We start from the raw sequence: 18,655 nt of genomic DNA, 5'->3' as shown, positions 1-18,655 counted from the left end.
TAAGCCTGTGCACTAGTTTTCGTTGCAGTTTGTTGTTTATTGAGAAATCTACTATATGTGATGTATGTAGTTTTGCTGTTTTTTGAGAAATGTTATCCACATAACGTATGCTGCACATACATTTGTTTCTACCATTAGTTCATTCTAAATTTCCAAGAATTTCTTTCTATTTCGCTATTTGTTTCTGCATTTGGTCTACCATTGAACTAAAGAAGCAATTAGCCTGTGCAGTTTACTTGATGGTGTCTACTTTTTTGTCCCTGTCCTCTTTGTACAGTCGAATTACGTTTCCTCTGAGTACTATCAGTTACTATGCAGCTTTTTCGCATATATCTGGCTGACATGATGTGGCGGCAATTACATTATGCTGTTATTACCTTTCCATTCATAGCGTTACCACAAGACCTATTTTATTATTAATTTTTATTTTTGCAAGAACGTCATGATTGTACTAAGTTCATCCGAAGATTCCTCCACCGCTTCCCCCCCCCCCCCCCCAACGCTTTATTTTTCTTCTTCTCGTAAATAGTTCAATAACAACAGTCGCAACAATGGGCTGGATTAGGACAGTTTTACATCTAGTATGATATTTCAATGTTTTTGCAACAAAACTAAAGCAGTGCTTCTGGAGAGTGTCAGTGCACGAGGGACTCAGTGGTACCAACCTCGCAGCAATAAGGCAGTCAGCAGGACTGACGCCAGCCCGGAGCCTGCCGTCGATTAATGGTCGCTCCCGGTTTTTGCGGCGACGGCAACAAATGCTTAGAGTGTTTGCGCTGTGGCCGCTTCCAGGAGAGGGCCTCTAAATGTGGAATGATCCATCAACGACAGTGATAGAGTTCCGCTGCCACGGCCGCGCCGGAAGGCCCCTAGGAGTGAGTTTTTGCTGCAGCTCTGCGCGGAGGATACATGGGTTTTGCTACGAGGCAGCGCCGAGGGCAGACTAGTCGTAATTATTCCAGCTAGAGCCGTTGCCGCGGAACGCGGAAAGAATAAGCTTCGGCAGTTTTGTCACTAAAAGCAAAGCTTGGCTTTTCGTGGAAACTTGGACAGCGTAGAAAGTTGTCTACAAAAAGCGTGGAGCATCTCGCCAGAGCGACGTCCCGTTTCCAGAGAGCTTGTTGGAAAACTCTCAAGGAAAACAATTATTAATTACTTACAGCGTATAGTTTCCCATACAGGGTGAATCACCTAAAAATTGTATCGCAAATATTGCGGGAATGGAAAGTGCTATTGATGTGTAGTTTTCACAGAATGGAGTGGTAGTCAGGGGCTCCTATTGTTAACCCATAAACAGATGGTAACAACACTTAGAAAGTGTACTTTTTCTGAAAATGTGAACTACTTTGAGTAGAACACTGCCTCTTGACATTAATCAAATAAAAGTATGGTAAATCAGAATGTCAGTGGTGTTTCTTGCAGGATTCTAGTGCGAGTCGTTTATGGAACATCGTCTTCTGAAAAGTTTCCACACCGACACTCTTTGGTTACATTCAACCTGCGTATTTGCTATTTATGATGATGTCGTGTTTGCTTACAGTGTACTCGTGTGTTTCTTGAGTGCACTGCGACTTGCTGGTTTGTGTGTGACAGCCCAAGCAGTAAGTATTGAGTGGACGATGGGATTCACTAACGCAGAAAAAGCCGACATGCCCATGGCTGTATGGAGACGGTAGGAAGAATGCAATTCGTTCTGCTATGGTGTACGCGGCAACATAGCCCAATAGACGTCAACCATTTCGGTAGTTATTTATCAGCTTCTTCAGCCAGTTGCGTGAAACTAGTAGTGTAACACCTAGACAACGAGCTGAAAGAAACAAGTGACGACAGGAGAGGGGAAAATTAATGTCCTTGCTGTTGTTGCAATTGATCCACACGTAAGCTCCTGTGCAATCGCACGAGGAAGTGGCTGGATTCATCCCTGCCCCATCTCTCTCCAGTAAGAGCTGGATGGAAACGTTTATCAGAATCATATTAACTTCTGTGGCTCTGAGCACTATGGGACTTAACATCTATGGTCATTAGTCCCCTAGAACTTAGAACTACTTAAACCTAACTAACCTAAGGACAGCACACAACACCCAGCCATCACGAGGCAGAGAAAATCCCTGACCCCGCCGGGAATCGAACCCGGAACCCGGGCGTGGGAAGCGAGAACGCTACGGCACGACCACGAGATGCGGGCTATCAACTTCTGTATCGACGCATCAAGGTACGATACTCCAGATGCACTATGTACTGATGAAGAAACATTTACCAATCACGGCCAGGTAAATGGCCGGAACATTCTTTATTGGCGTATGGACAATCCACGTTGGCTTTGTCAGTTTGTAACGCGTGTCATTTTGTGTGTAGTACTGGTGAGTAAAGCTGTTTTGTGATCGCGCGCGAGTGGATAACGTATCGTACTGTCTTCTCAAGCCCAGGTTGGTAAACGGACATTCTACATAGCTATTAATTTTGGCCCTGTAATACCGCTAATGTTAGATGCAAATCATCTCAAATTAATCATAAATTCTGCTGTGGCGTAACAAGAATGCAGAAATTGATATAAATGAGAGTATGGGATTTTTTTCTAAAATGAGAACACAACCTCTCCCTTTTTCATTATACATTTTATATATCACTGCTTTCAGGGTTCAAGTGATACATAACAAGAAACATCAATCACTTTCAACACTCAACAAAATAATTAACAGTTAGACATCGAATATGTGTTTCTTAAATCTTTATATCTATATATGAGAATGTTATAACTAGCAAAACAATTACATCTTCATCAGTGAAATTTACATCTACGTTGTCATAGCTGTTCAATGGACTAGGTAGGTGGAGGATGAAATTTTTTCTTTTAAAGTAATCAAACTCTCATGTACTCAATCGAGGGTATGTTAGTATTCAACTCTTGAAATTCTGTATTCAAAGCGTACGCAGGTTGGAGTGAGCAAATTCTCGACTCAACATTTAATGTCGCCTAATGCGCATTGGTACATTACCAATCGGGAACTGCGGCGGCGTTGTCTCCATGCTGGATCTGAAACGCTAATTCGCAACTCTGTCCTTTACTGAATCACTCAGTCTCAACTTTCCTGCGTTCCGTAGAATGTTAAATTTTTTCTAGTCGAAATAATGGCTATTGCACACTCGCCCAGGGATGGAGTGACGTGCACAATGCTCTGCCCACAAAAATTCCTGCGGGAATATGAACTACTGCTTTCCGTCTGTAACCACGATCTGTGAAGCGTACCACCCTCACTTCGCAGACGTAAAAGTCTCAACATCTTCGCTATTTTTCTACACACAGGTGTGGCCCGCTGCATGACGAGACAGCTGTGTTAATTTAGTTCTCAAAAATGCTTTCATATAACTTGACTCTCCCCACCGTGTCTCTTCTACATCACGCAGTATGGCTTCAGCCAACGGCTTCCTCGTTATAGGTGAATTTTTATTTTCCTTGCCGGGTCGCCGCTACCTTTGTTAATGCTGTCTAGCCACTTACCCACAGTCTCGGCTGTGTTTATTTAAAACGTATTATGTTGTTCTCACATTATTTCTTTCTGCGCTGCAGCTGGGCCTTCTTTTGTTAATGTTATTTGGGGTTTCTCAATGCCATTAGCCACACGCACAGCCTGCCTCCAAACTTCATTCACTTTATCTCATTTATGCATGGTTTACTCATGCCCATGACATTATAAGGATACCTTTTGTTTTGTTATTCGGTACATAAGATTATTACAATTTCTTCCTGTTAACAACTTAGAGTTGTTTTTTAGGGATTTTATTCTGTACCATAACTAGGAAGCTAATGCGAGGTCCAAAAACTGCTGATTCATTATAAGGTGTACCGTCAGTGTCCATGGAGTCTAAATGTGTGTTGTGGAATACTAAACTATCAGCCCATAGGCCCTGTTCTCATAGATGGAACACTGAATGCGCACAAGTATCACAGCCTCCCAACAGACAATATTCCAAGGGTGCTAAAGGATGTTCTGCTGCAGACTAGGAGGAGCCTGTAGTACCAACATGACGGCTGTCCACCCACAATGCATGAAGTACTGCAGCATGCCTTCATGAACTGTTTCCAAATTGTTGGATTTGACGCAGACGACCTGTATCTTCGCCGGCCCATTCCCTGGATTTGACGTCTGCACATTTTTTCTGTGGGGAAAGCTGAAAGATTCTGTGTACAAGGACACTAATTACGCCAGATGATATGCAACTATATTACTGCAGCCTGCGCGGACATCTCTGCTGAAACGCTAGCAGCAGTCTTTCCATACCGTACTGGAAGCGTGCATTGACTTTGTCGGTGGTCATTTTGAACACTCCTGTAATAGTAAGTGTTGGTCAGAATCCACGTAACTAGCATATGCACTTGTGTTGTTCTATAGAGTGTGGTGCCTCAGGTGTTGTGCAAGTGTGGGTGTGCGAACTTTTTCAAAATACGATATCTCGTAAACGACTTGCACTAGGAACGTGCAATAGACACCACTGACATTCTAATATACCCTAATTTTAATTTGCTACTGTCAACAGGCATTATTCAATTTAAAAAAGTGTACGTGTGGACAAAAATTAAACTTTCTAAATATTATTTTAATCTGTTGATTGGCTACAAATACGATCCCCTGACGACCAATCCATTCTGTTAAAACCGTTAATCGATAGCACTTTCCATTGCCGCAATATTTGCGGTGCAAGTATTAGGTGATTCACTCTTGGTACAAATGCTTTCAAAGGAGCAATTACAAGCAAGGAGATGCTCTCTCAGTGGGCTCACCATTATCTCCTTGGATAGCACAGATGGTCATGTACAAGTGGAAGACTAATTTTATTAAGAATGAACCAGAAATTCTGAGGTGGCGTAACAAAAATGCAGAAATTAATATCAATGAGAGTTTGGGATTTTTTTCTAAAATGAGAACACAACCTCTCCCTTTTTCATTCTACATTTTATATATCACTGCTTTCAGGGTTCAAGTGATACATAACAAGAAACTTCAATCACTTTCAACATTCAATAAAATAATTAACGATGTTCTGTATTGATAGAGATACGTCGATGATATTCTTTTTATGTGGGAATGTTCCACTAACCAGTTCTTTGGAAATATAAATCAGTGGCATAATACAGTAATGGGCAGTACAGAGTTAGGAGGTTCCACCATTTACCTCCTAGGTCACAGCTTACAGATAGAAAATTGCGACCACAAATTTAGGATCTACCGGAAGCAATTCTTTACTGACACGTTTATCCTGACTTCCTCTCAAGATTCAGCAGTTTACAAATGTACGGCGTTGCACCACAAGATCCACCTTCTGCCTCCTAGTCCCAAGAAGGCAATGGCGCAGAACTTAATACAATAAAAACAATTGCTACAAATAATGAATTCAAAATTACTTAAAACATACTCAAGAAAAAACTGAAAAATCGAGACAGATCCGTACTGTACACAGTGAAAATCGTAGACAGACCGAAAAGGATATCATGCAATATTTTAGTATACCTAATAGGATAAGCAACATTTTAAATGCAAAAGGGTACTCCTTTTTTTCTCTGTCCCAGAGACATTAGGTATACGTTGCTTTAGTTCAAACATAAACAGCTAACCGTCATGAAAAATTAGGTATGTAAGATCATCTGCAAAGATTGTAAGTCCTGCTATAATCATCAGGCTGGTAGGTCAATCTGTAGTTGGCTCAAAGAACACCACAGGAACTGGAGGTTAACGAAGCCGGATTCATCCTTTGCCGAACATCGCTTAAGCCAAAACCACAAATACGTACTAGATGTGGAAGTCCTGCACACGGAAGGGGGAGGGGGGGGGGGGGGGGAGGACCCGGTGCCTTCATTCATGTGTAGGTAATCAAACAAATTGCTGGGCATAAAGCTCTACTCCAATGGACGTTATTCATAGTTACTGTAAATACTGTCCTGCTCAAACTTGTAGAAAGATAACGCAACTGTGTCAAATTTTCAACTGAGATAACTCCATAGTTTAACTCAAGAATCAATAGATTAAGACATTGACATTTTTTTTCTTTGCTTCATTTCTATTTTTAGAACCACATGTGTAAAATCGATTTATAGACCGAAACCTAGGTAGTACAATAATAAAGAAGTTTGAGAAACAAACCTTTCATTTAATTAATATAATACGAGGTGCGGCTAGAAAAAAACCGGACTGATGCTGGAAAAAACATTTATTTACAGTTATTTACAATTTCATGTTATCTCCTTAAATGTACTCTCCTCCTCGGTCTCTAAACCGCTCCATACGAATTTTCCACTGTTCATAGCAATGCTGCAGATCATTTTCGGTAAGTCCATACATTATATCCGTCGCTTTTTCTTTTACTGCTTCAACAGTCTCAAATCTAGTTCCTTTCAAAGCTGACTTGACTTTAGGGAAAAGAAAAAGTCACAGGGGGCCAAATCAGGTGAGTAGGGTGGATGATCTAAGATGGGAATGTTGTGTTTTGCCAAAAACGTCTTCACTGACAACGCACTGTGAGCTGGGGCATTGTCTCGGTGAAGGATCCATGACTTTTTTCTCCACAAATCGTTCCGTTTTCTCCGTACTCGCTCACGTAGGGTAGCCAGGACGCTAATTTAGTAATGCTGATTCACTGTTTGTCCCTCTGGTATCCAATCAATGTGCACAATCCCATTGATGTCAAAAAAAAAAAAAAAACAATCACCATTGCCTTGAATTTCGATTTTGCCATTCGTGCTTTTTTTGTCGTGTTGAATCAGGAGTTTTCCAATGCATCGATTGGCGCTTAGTTTCGGGATCGTAAGTAAAAAACCACGATTCATCGCAAGTAATAACATTTTGTAAGAAGGTGCGATCACTTTCAATGTTTTCCAGGATGTCAGAACAAATCATTCTTCGGCGTTCCTTCTGTTCAATTGTGAGACACTTTGGAACCATTTTTGAACACACTTTGTTCATGTTGAAACTTTCATGAAGAATCTGCCTAACACTTTCCTTGTCAACTCCTGTTAACTCAGACACTGCTCTGATTGTTAAACGGCGATCTTGTCGAACAAGTTTACCGATTTTTTCAATGTTTGCATCAGTTTTTGCTGACAATGGTCTGCCAGTGCGAATGTCATCACTGGTGTCTTCGCGGCCATCTTTAAATCGTTTAAACCACTCATACACTTGTGTTCGCGATAAACAATCATCGCCGTACACTTGTTGTAACATTACAAACGTTTCACTTGCAGATTTTCCTAGTTTGAAACAAAATTTGATGTTAACACGCTGTTCTTTCTGTACACTCAACATTTTCCGACGCACAGACAAAACGTCAACTACTTAAAACAGACGCCACGGGCAGACTGAGTGCAGGAGGCAGATGAAGCTCGAGCAGTAGGCGGAGCGAGAGTCACGTGACAGGCCACGCGACTTTCAGCCTTATGGCATTCGTTTTATTGTTTCACTAGTACTAGTCCGGTTTTTTTCTAGTCACACCTCGTATACAATGTTTAATCAAGAACTAGCACTTCAATCAATTAAAATAAATGATGGGAAGGTAAACAAAAACCGAACACATTCCACAACGGAACCTTTGGATGGATCCATTCAAAAGTACTCGTAGTTGCCACACGCGTTAAGATAGCTATCCCACTGAGAGACACGACGAGCAATTCTGCTTCGCAGATAGCGGTCGGCCACTGACGGATCCACAACCGCACCCACTCTTGCCTATCTTCGTCCGACCTTCAGGTGGTCAATGATGTGAAAATCGCACGGGGTAAGAACTGAGCTGTACGGAGGATGTTTCAGTGTTTCCTAACCAAATCGCCGAAGCGTAGTCGTTGTGCGATTGACACTGTGAGGACGGGGGTTATCGTGTAGCAGGATTATTCCATGTGACAGCATTCTGACAGCCCGAGGGCATACGCCAAGCCATCCTTGGAAACATCCCACATCTCCCACATCAAAGAAATCTAAAGGTGTTCACACCAGTTCCGGTAAGGTCAAGACGACCTTCTACTTCGATTGCAAGGGCCTTCTAATCGTCGAGTTCCTCGAGCGTGTATCCACGATCAATGCGCAACGCTATGAAAACCTTCGCAGAAACTGCGACGCACCGTAAAGTCAAAACGTCCAGGAATGCTGTCGGTTGGAATCATTGTGTTGCACAATAACGACTGCCCCTGCACCTCCAGTCGGATGAAACTGTGGTTCAGCGACTTCGTTGGGAAACATTACAACATCCTCCGTACAGCCCAGACCTTTCACCCTTTGATCTGTAGATCTTCGGCGATCTGTAGGAAGACATGCATGGATGTCGGTTTCAGGTTGACGAGAAAGAGCAAGAGTGAGTGCGGTTGTGAATCCGTCAGAGGCTGACTGCGTTGTGCGAGGCAGGGATTGATCGTCTCGTCTCCGAGTGAGGTAAATGTCCTCAAGCGTGTGGTGATTACGTTTGGATGGAACCATCCCATTGTCACGTTCTGGCGGGTGACAGGTTTCAATTTGGCTGCCCCTTGTATGAAGTAAAATGCGCAGGACATCAGTATATTTGATGCTTTTATTGGTGTCTACGACTTTCGGAGTACTCTCTTCATCTTAAGCAGATTTTGTAGACTCCTTTCATGTGCTTTCATATATATTTTCAAAATAAAAGTTTTAAGGTTATTCTATGACATAGTAATTCCATAGAAGGTGTCAAAATTCTTGAAATAACAACTTAACGGGATGGATAGTGTCTTAAGGACACGTTACAAGGTGAATGTCAACAAAGAGAAAAGCAGAGATAAAGAAACGTAGTCGAATGAAGGGATGTGATGCCGCGAAATTAGAGCAGAATTTGAGAAACATGACGTAGTTGATGAATGCTGCTGTTTGAGCAGTGAAATACCTAATAATGGCCGAAGTTAAGAGGACGTAAGATGCTGAACGACAGTAAAAAGAAAAGCATTACAGAAATAAAAGACAAGTAATTTCCCATTCATGCCATCAGCTTTCTTTACATGTTACGAAGAAAATCATATAAAACTCTTCCTCGTAGTATTTCAAAAATAAGAAACTTGCATATGGCGGCAGCAAAAACATCTTTCTTTCGTCTTAACGTTTCTGTTCTCTATTATTTGAACAGGAAGCTCGCAGAATTTCTAGCAAATTAAGGAAACAATGAAAATATTTGTAAAAAGAAGAAGAATTAAAAAGTTATATGATGAAATGGCAGTTCTGACAGAGATTGCAGAGGAACTGGGAGAGGAGTTTAATGGAACAGATAACATCTTGAAAAGTGGTTGTAATAGCCAGATTAATAAATATAAAGGGAGAGTAATGGAGTTCAGTGGCATCAAATCAGGAGATGCTTCGATGACTTTGCTGGAAAATGGAAAATAGAAGCCATAGACTAATTTGCTGTCTGGGCATCAAAATAAGTGAAGACGGAGAAAGTGTAAAAAGCAAACTGGGAACAGAAAGGCAGGCTTCTATGAAGAAGAGAAATACACTGAAGAGCCAAAGAAACTGATACAACTGCCTAATATCGTGTTGGGCTCCCACGAGCACGCAGAAAAGCCGCAACACGACGTGTCATGGACTCGAATAATGCCTGAAGTGCTGAAGGGAACTGACACCATGAATCCTGCAGGGCTGTCCACAAACCCGTAAGAGTACGAAGGGGTGGAGATCTCTTCTGAACAGCACGTTGCAAGACATCCTAGGTGCGCTCGATAATGTTTATTTCTGGGGAGTTTGCTGGCCAGCGGAAGCTTCTAAAGCAAGAAAAGTGTTTCTGAAGCCACGCTGCAGCAATTATGTACGTGTGTGCTGTCCCATTGTTCTGCTGGAATTGCCTATGTTCGTCGGAATGCACAATAGACATGAATGGATGCAGGTGAACAGACAGGATGCTTATGCACGTGTCACGTATCTAGACGTACCAGGGGTCCCATATCACTCCAAATGTACACGCCCCACACAATCACAGAGCCTCCACAAGCTTGAACAGCTGGCATGCAGGATCCATGGATTCATGAGGGTGTCTCCATACTAGTACACGTCCATCCGCTCGATACAATTTGAAACGGGACTCGTCCGACCAGGCAACATGTTTCCAGTCATCAACAGCCCAATGTCGGTGTTTATGCGCCTAGGTGAGGCGTAAAGCTTGGCGTAGTGCAGTCATCAAGGGTACATGATTGGGATCCGAAAGCCCATATCGATGATGTTTCAAATGGGTCAAATGCCTCTGAGCACTATGGGACTTAACATCTTAGGTCATCAGTCCCCTAGAACTTAGAACTACTTAAACCTAACTAACCTAAGGACATCACACACATCCATGCCCGAGGCAGGATTCGAACCTGCGACCGTAGCAGTCGCGCGGTTCCGGACTAAAGCGCCTAGAACCGCTTGGCCACCGCGGCCGGCGATGATGTTTCGTTGAATGGTTCTCACGCAGACACTTGTTGATGGCCCAGCACTGGAATCTGCAGTAATTTTCAAAACGTTGGACTTCTGTCACGTTGAACGATTCTCTTCATTCGTCGTTGGTCCCATTCTTGCATGGTTTTTTTCCGGCCGCAGCAATGTCGGAGATTTGATGTTTTTCAAGATGCTGTGTTCCATCGCTCGTGCAGCGATTGTAACACTACTATAACTCACTTAAATCTTAATGACCTGCCATTGTAGTGGCAGTAAATGATCTAACAGCTGCGTCAAACACTTGTTTTATATGGGCGTTGCCGATCATAGCGCCGTATTCTGCCTGTATACATATCTCTGTATTTGGATACGCATGCTTATACCAATTTCTTTGGCACTTCAGCCGGCCGCGGTGGTCTAGCGGTTCTAGGCGCTCAGTCCGGAACCGCGCGACTGCGACGGTCGCAGGTTCGAATCCTGCCTCGGGCATGGATGTGTGTGATGTCCTAAGGTTAGTTAGGTTTAAGTAGTTCTAAGTTCTAGGGGACTGATGACCACAGATGTAAAGTCCCATAGTGTCAGAGCCATTTGAACCATTTCTTTGGCGCTTCAGTGTACGTTAATATCGAATTAAAAATTATATTTTAAAAATGTTTCTGATAGTATTTACATGGTTCGTTGATATATGGAGAGGTGTAGACACGAAGAGAATAGAAGCTCGTAAAATGTGATGTCGTAGAAGTATGTCGAAGATTACGTGGTTGGATCAGATAACTGACGAAGATGGGTTGTATCGAATTGGGCAGAAAATAAAATTATAAGTTGACTAAAAGAAGGTGAGAGATCGATTGGACACTTCCTGGAGCACCAAGCTATCGACTATTTTGTGATGGAGAGACCTGTGCAGGTTAAGAGTTGTAGAGGGAAACCAATCGTGGAGAGCTATATCATCCAGTCTTTGCACTGAAGATCACAGTAACCAGATGTTAGCTTCAGGGAACAACTGATCAACGTTATTTTCTATGAATTTCTCGCAACCATTAATACAACTGTCGATACTAAAATGTCGCTTCGACACCGGCATAGATGCAGCGCACATATGGTGCAAGTCACCTACTTTGTTCTTTATATAGAATCGAATTAAAGATAGTTTCCATCCCCCGGTTCGGATTCATCAGATTTCCCTCGATTATAAGAAAAATAGTAACTGTAAGCGGAAATCACTTCCAAAATAAACCTTAATGTGCTCCCTACGCCACAATATCAGCTCGCCTGATATTTGACTGAAAGGTCTCTCACCCTATAATACGCTCAAACAGCCCGCTCCAGCAAAAGAACGAAAAATATTGTAAAAAGAAACCGTGTTGTAGAAAAATCTCTGTACTTTTAGATGAGTTTCTTCGAGTGGTTTTTTCCTTACTTTTGACTGATGGCAGTCTTACATCAGATTTCAGACTGTAGTTTCTTTCTTCTTCATTTCGAAATGAGTCTTGCTGTGCCTGGCTACACGCTGCTGTGGTTCAGCCCGATTAAACGGGAAAGAAAATATATGTATAGGAATCTGATAAACGTCCTAATCTCCTCCACATCCCCGTACCTATCCATCTCCTCCTTCCCCTCACTTAGCCTCCCTTCTTCCCCTTCTCTATCATCTCCACTCCACTCTTTCTGCCAGCTTCTATCCTCTCTCTCTCCATCTCCTGCTGCCCCCTCGGTCTCTCTCCATTGCCTCCCAGCTCTCGGTGCATCTCCTACGCCCCCACCCATGACCTTGCACCTTATTTATAGTTGTTCCAAACTCAGGTTCTGCAATGGATTCCAATCATAACCCCATAAGCCAGAAATACAAATTCCTGTTTTCTGTGAAAACAAAGTAGCACATCGTTCTGTATTGAGTTTACGTATCTACATAATGAGAAAGAACATACATGGGAGAAACAGTTTATTTGCTGGTTTAAATGCCCAGCTAACGCAGTTAAAACTGTCTGTGACAAAGGAAAAAATGACCGCACATTTTTACAGCACAGCATTTTCTTTCTCGCTGTCAGATTCAACAGAGAACACATGCATTGTCGTTCGAAAAATATAGTATAGGTCTGTCTGAACGTTTAATACAGTGTAGTTGAAAATTGAAGAAAATCGTTTAAGAATTTTCTAGATTTTTGAAAAGAACGTTTCGCTGTGCGTATTGAAAAAAATATACACTATGTAATCAAAAGTATCCGGAAACCTGGCTGAAAATAAGATCTTGGCGCCCTCCATCGGTAATGCTGGAATTCAGTATGGTGTTGGTCCACCCTTAGCCTTGATGACAGCTTCCACTCTCGCAGGCATACGATCAGTCGAGTGCTGGAAGGTTTCTTGGGGAACGGCAGCCCATTCTTCACGGAGCGCTGCACTGACGAGAGGTATCGATGTTGGTCGGTGAAGCATTTCACGAAGTCGGCGTTCCAAAACATCCGAAAGGTATTCTATAGGATTCAGATCACGACTCTGTGCAGGCCAGTCCATTACAGGGATGTTATTGTCTTGTAACCACTCCGCCACAGGCCGTGCATCACGAACAGGTGCTCGATCGTGTTAAAAGATGCAATCGCCATCCCCGAATTGCTCTTCAACAGTGAGAAGCAAGAAGGCGCTTAAAACACTAATGTAGGCCTGTGCTGTGATAGTGCCACGCAAAACAACAAGGGGTGAAAGCCCCTTCCATGAAAAATACGACCACACCATAACACCACAACCTTCGAATTTTACTGTTGCCACTACACACGCTGACAGATGACGTTCACCGGTCATTCGCCATACCCACACTCTGCCATCGGATGGCCACATTGTGTACCGTGATTTGTCACTCCACAAAATGCTTTTACATTGTCCAATCGTCCAATGTTTACGCTCCTTACACCAAGCGAGGCGTCGTTTCGCATTTACCGGCGTGTTTGTGACTTATGAGCAGCTGTTCGACCGTGAATACCAAGTTTTCTCACCTCCCGGCTAAATGTATAGTACTAACAGTGGATACTGATGCAGTTTGGTCTGGATAGATTTCTGCTTATTACACGTTACGACCCTCTTCAACTGTCGCCAGTTTCTGTCAGTCAACAGACGACGACAGCCTGTAGTCTTTTGTTCTGTACTTGTCCCTTCACGTTTCACTTCACTGTGACATCAGAAACAGTGGCCCTATGGATGTTTAGGAAATCTCGTGTGCAGATGTGTGACGCAAGTGACACACAATCACCTGGCCACGTTCGGAGTCCGTGAGTTCCGCGGAGCGCCTCATTCGGCTGTCTCACGCTGTCTAATGAATACTGAGGTAGCTGATATGAAGTACCCGGCAGTAGGTGGCACCACAATGCACCTAATATGAGAAACGTAAGTTTTTGGAGGTGTCGGAATACTATCACATAGTGTATATTCTACATCCATCCAAACGTTTGCAAGACCGCATTGTGAAATTTTCATTTGTATCGTTCAATTACTTTGAGATTTTTGTTAACAATGTTTCCCTTATATATATTACATATATGTTTCTATATGATATATAGCCTGTGTCTGTGTGAATGTCCATTAGAGTATCAAGTAAAAATTTTAAGTAAATCGGTCAAGAAATTTTTTGAAAGTGTTTCGTAACAACTTTTCCACTTTATGTGTTATTTACATATATATATATATATATATATATATATATATATATATATATATATATATTGTATATATCAAAAATAGGCATATACAAACGCGTGCGCATTCGAATGCAACACTGTGTCGAAGTATCAAGTCAATCGACCGGCAACTTTATGAGTTTCCCGAGTACAAACACACACCGGCTGAGTTTTTACTTTTAAGCATTATATAATTTTGTTTAATAATAAGAATTGTTTCGAAAACATATGCGCATCATAGAGGAACTGTAGCACGCCTATTTTAAAGTCGTGCAATACGATGCTGCACATAGTTTAGTAACTACTAAACTATGTGCAGCGTCGTATTGCAGGACATCAAAATAGGGGTCCTACAGTTCCTCTATGATGCGCAGGGTACGCGTGTTCCTCCATGGAGGCCATGGATGCCATCAGAGATATAACTCACTTAAAGCAGGTTGAGTGCGTATGTTTCAAAATGTAATTTTAGATGAGGGTAGTGTCTCACGTCTCACCACCATCTCCATTCCACCCGCTGGTCGGATATTGGCCCTAGCCACCACTATGCATACTATGCATAAAGACGTCACATAAGCGAACATTAAATCTATGGCTTTCAATTTATCCAATAAAATTTTGCAAAATTTGTTTAGTGCATGCGAGAACAAGGTAGAGAACGTTCCGCAGTGGGACATACGTACCAGACAGAAGAAACAGAATTCTCCGAAATAGCACATAAGTCATGTGAAAATTATGCGTATGCGTATAAAGAATTTAACTTTAACCATGTACAGTGACAGAATAGCTGATAGTCTACTTCTTCTGCTGCCACGAGGAAACGCAGGTAGTGGGTGCCCTATCAGGATGTGGGGAAAGTCTCCATTAAAATTTCCAATGATCAAGGATAAGGCAATTAATACAATTGCTTTTCAAATGTCCTGGTGTTTCTGGATAAATTTTGAAGAGCTTAAGTGTGGCAACTGACTTCTACGTTTATTGTATTAATTTTTTTGCCCTTGATGACTGGAAGCTGCAATAGAAACATTTATACTGCCGTTGTTCACTACTAAACCTGACTTTCTTGTACGTGTTTAAACAATGTGATGGCTTGTACGCTTTTTCTGAAAATATTGTTTTGTCTTTAATGTACGTATATCCTGGTACGATATGTTCTGCATCTTGTTATACAGTGAAAAAATTTTTGTAACAGGTTATTGAATAAATTACAACTTCACTTCCTGTCCCGTAGGATGACCTCAAAATAGGTTCAGGTAACCAGAAACTAGTCACCAATTAGATAAAAAGTGTATTTTTGAACTTTAACTGTTTCTGTATCGAACAGGTTAACCCAAGTTGGTGTCCTGTAACTCAGCCAGCATGCTGGCTCTGCACTACACTTCTAAGTAACAGTAATACTTGACACTGTTTTTCAACATTCTCACCAAGTCACTATAAACGAAGGTCGGAACTTTCTACCAGACATTTAATTCCTCCAGAACAGAAATCTGCTCCTTAGTCACCCAACTAATTGGGAACAAATGTGTGGACGTCCTCTTCATCGGAAAACCTGCAATTACTGCGAATCACATCTTCGATTGCCTGGACATTGCAGTCTGCTGTGGTTGATGTCGAAGTCCTTCTTCGTCCATATACCACTAGAATTTCACAGTTAATCTATGTGCAATTTAGACGTTTTGACCACAAGAACTGCAGTGTCCTGCGTATATAAAATTTGAAGTTTCGAGCAGTACGCCAATCCAGTCCCGCAGTTTGTGACACGTGTTAATCGCACCTCAGCAGAAGTACGACTTCGGGACATCAAAAACTTGCACACTCTTTTGACAATGCATCACTTTTTTGTTGTTTGGTTGTTCCCGGTGTGGAACGACAGGTGTTAATTATTTTCGGAATTCTTGTTGTAACAGAGGTACCATTCAGCAAACAGCCTAAGGTGGCTTGTGGAATATACGAGAGCTGCTGTTCTCAATATCCATTGCGGTATTACGTGGCGTGTATATTACTCGGTCGACTCCCACCCGCCGCTAGCGGGTTCCGAATTGTAGCGTGTAAAATGCCGGTATGTAACGTAACTATGTCGGTGCGTGAGAAACAGCGTGCTGTAATCGAGTTTCTAACCGCTTAAAACGTTCCTGCACTTGAAGTCGAAAAAACAATGAAACCTGTGGACAGTGATGATTGTATCAACATTAGTAATGTCCCACGTTGGGTGCTCGTGCTCGTAATGAAGCACACGGTTGTGCTATGCCCAACGTACAGGGTGTTTCAAAAATGACCGGTATATTTGAAACGGCAATAAAAACTAAACGAGCAGCGATAGAAATACACCGTTTGTTGCAGTATGCTTGGGAGAACAGTACATTTTCAGGCAGACAAACTTTCGAAATTACAGTAGTTACAATTTTCAACAGCAGATGGCGCTGCGGTCTGGGAAACTCTATAGTACGATATTTTCCACATATCCACCATGCGTAGCAATAATATGGCGTAGTCTCTGAATGAAATTACCCTAATCCTTCGACAACGTGTCTGGCGGAATGGCTTCACATGCAGATGAGATGTACTGCTTCAGCTGTTCAATTGTTTCTGGATTCTGGCGGTACACCTGGTCTTTCAAGTGTCCCCACAGAAAGAAGTCACAGGGGTTCATGTCTGGCGAACAGGGAGGCCAATCCACGCCGCCTCCTGTATGTTTCGGATAGCCCAAAGCATTCACACGATCATCGAAATATTCATGCAGGAAATTAAAGACGTCGGCCGTGCGATGTGGCCGGGCACCATCTTGCATAAACCACGAGGTGTTCGCAGTGTTGTCTAAGGCAGTTTGTACCGCCACAAATTCACGAAGAATGTCCATATAGCGTGATGCAGTAATCGTTTCGGATCTGAAAAATGGGCCAATGATTCCTTTGGAAGAAATGGTGGCCCAGACCAGTACTTTTTGAGGATGCAGGGACGATGGGACTGCAACATGGGGCTTTGCGGTTCCCCATATGCGCCAGTTCTGTATTGACGAAGCTGTCCAGGTAAAAATAAGCTTCGTCAGTAAACCAAATGCTGCCCACATGCATATCGCCGTCATCAATCCTGTGCACTATATCGTTAGCGAATGTCTCTCGTGCAGCAATGGTAGCGGCGCTGAGGGGTTGCCGCGTTTGAATTTTGTGTGGATAGAGGTGTAAACTCTGGTGCATGAGACGATACGTGGACGTTGGCGTCATTTGGACCGCAGCTGCAACACGGCGAACGGAAACCCGAGGCCGCTGTTGGGTCACCTGCTGCACTAGCTGCGCGTTGCCCTCTGTGGTTGCCGTACGCGGTCGCCCTACCTTTCCAGCACGTTCATCCGTCACGTTCCCAGTCCGTTGAAATTTTTCAAACAGATCCTTTATTGTATCGCTTTTCGGTCCTTTGGTTACATTAAACCTTCGTTGAAAACTTCGTCTTGTTGCAACAGCACTGTGTTCTAGGCGGTGGAATTCCAACACCAGAAGAATCCTCTGTTCTAAGGAATAAAACATGTTGTCTACAGCACACTTGCACGTTGTGAACAGCACACGCTTACAGCAGAAAGACGACGTACAGAATGGCGCACCCACAGACTGCGTTGTCTTCTATATCTTTCACATCACTTGCAGCGCCATCTGTTGTTGAAAATTGTAACTACTGTAATTTCGAAAGTTTGTCCGCCTGAAAATGTACTGTTGTCCCAAGCATATTGCAACAAACGGTGTATTTCTGTCGCTGCTCGTTTAGTTTTTATTGCCGTTTCAAATATACCGGTCATTTTTGAAACACCCTGTATGTGACGTAGTTGGAGTGTACGACCGTGTAGGAAAACCGACGATACTCATTGGAATCAGTTTCATGAACTCATCACAGAAAATAACACAGACACAGCTTTCAGGCAGATTTGTCATATCACGACAGCATGTACAGGCCATCATTGCACAAATATACATGCCCAGTGGGACTTCGAATGCTCACTCCTGACAAGAAACAGAGCGGAGCATCTATGAACAAATTCTTTTGCGTTATGAACGTGAAGGTGATGGGTCCTGTAACAACATTCTGACGGGTGATGGAAGCTAGTTTCACCACTCTGACAACGAAAACAAGAAAGCATGAAAAGATTTCCGCTACAAAGGATCACCGACGCCAAAAATGTTAAAGACCACTCCATCAGCAGGAAGAGTCATGATACAACGGTTTTGTAATGTTTAACGTGTGGTAAATTTGAAATTCATGCTTAGAATCACCACCATAAGCTCGTAAATGTACTGCGAGACGCTCAGGAAACTGAAAGTCTTAAGAGTTCGTCACCGCATGGAGGCATTCAGTATGACAATTCCAGACCACAAACGAGCGCTAAGACATCTGCAACAACCTAGCGCCTAGGAGTCATTGTCATCAATCATCTTCCATACTGTCCCAGCTTGCCCCATTCGATTTTCAACTGTTTCCAAAACTTACAGAACACCTTCGGATACTTCACTTTGATAGTGACTAAGCGGTGCATTCAGAGGTGGGGTTTGGGCTCCATCAACAAAGTAAAACATACAACAGTGACGGTATCAACAAACCGACAAATGTCAT

This window comes from Schistocerca piceifrons, chromosome 1 (genome assembly GCF_021461385.2).
Source record: "Schistocerca piceifrons isolate TAMUIC-IGC-003096 chromosome 1, iqSchPice1.1, whole genome shotgun sequence".
NCBI classification, from domain to species: domain Eukaryota; kingdom Metazoa; phylum Arthropoda; class Insecta; order Orthoptera; family Acrididae; genus Schistocerca; species Schistocerca piceifrons.
This window is presented reverse-complemented; position numbering follows the sequence as displayed.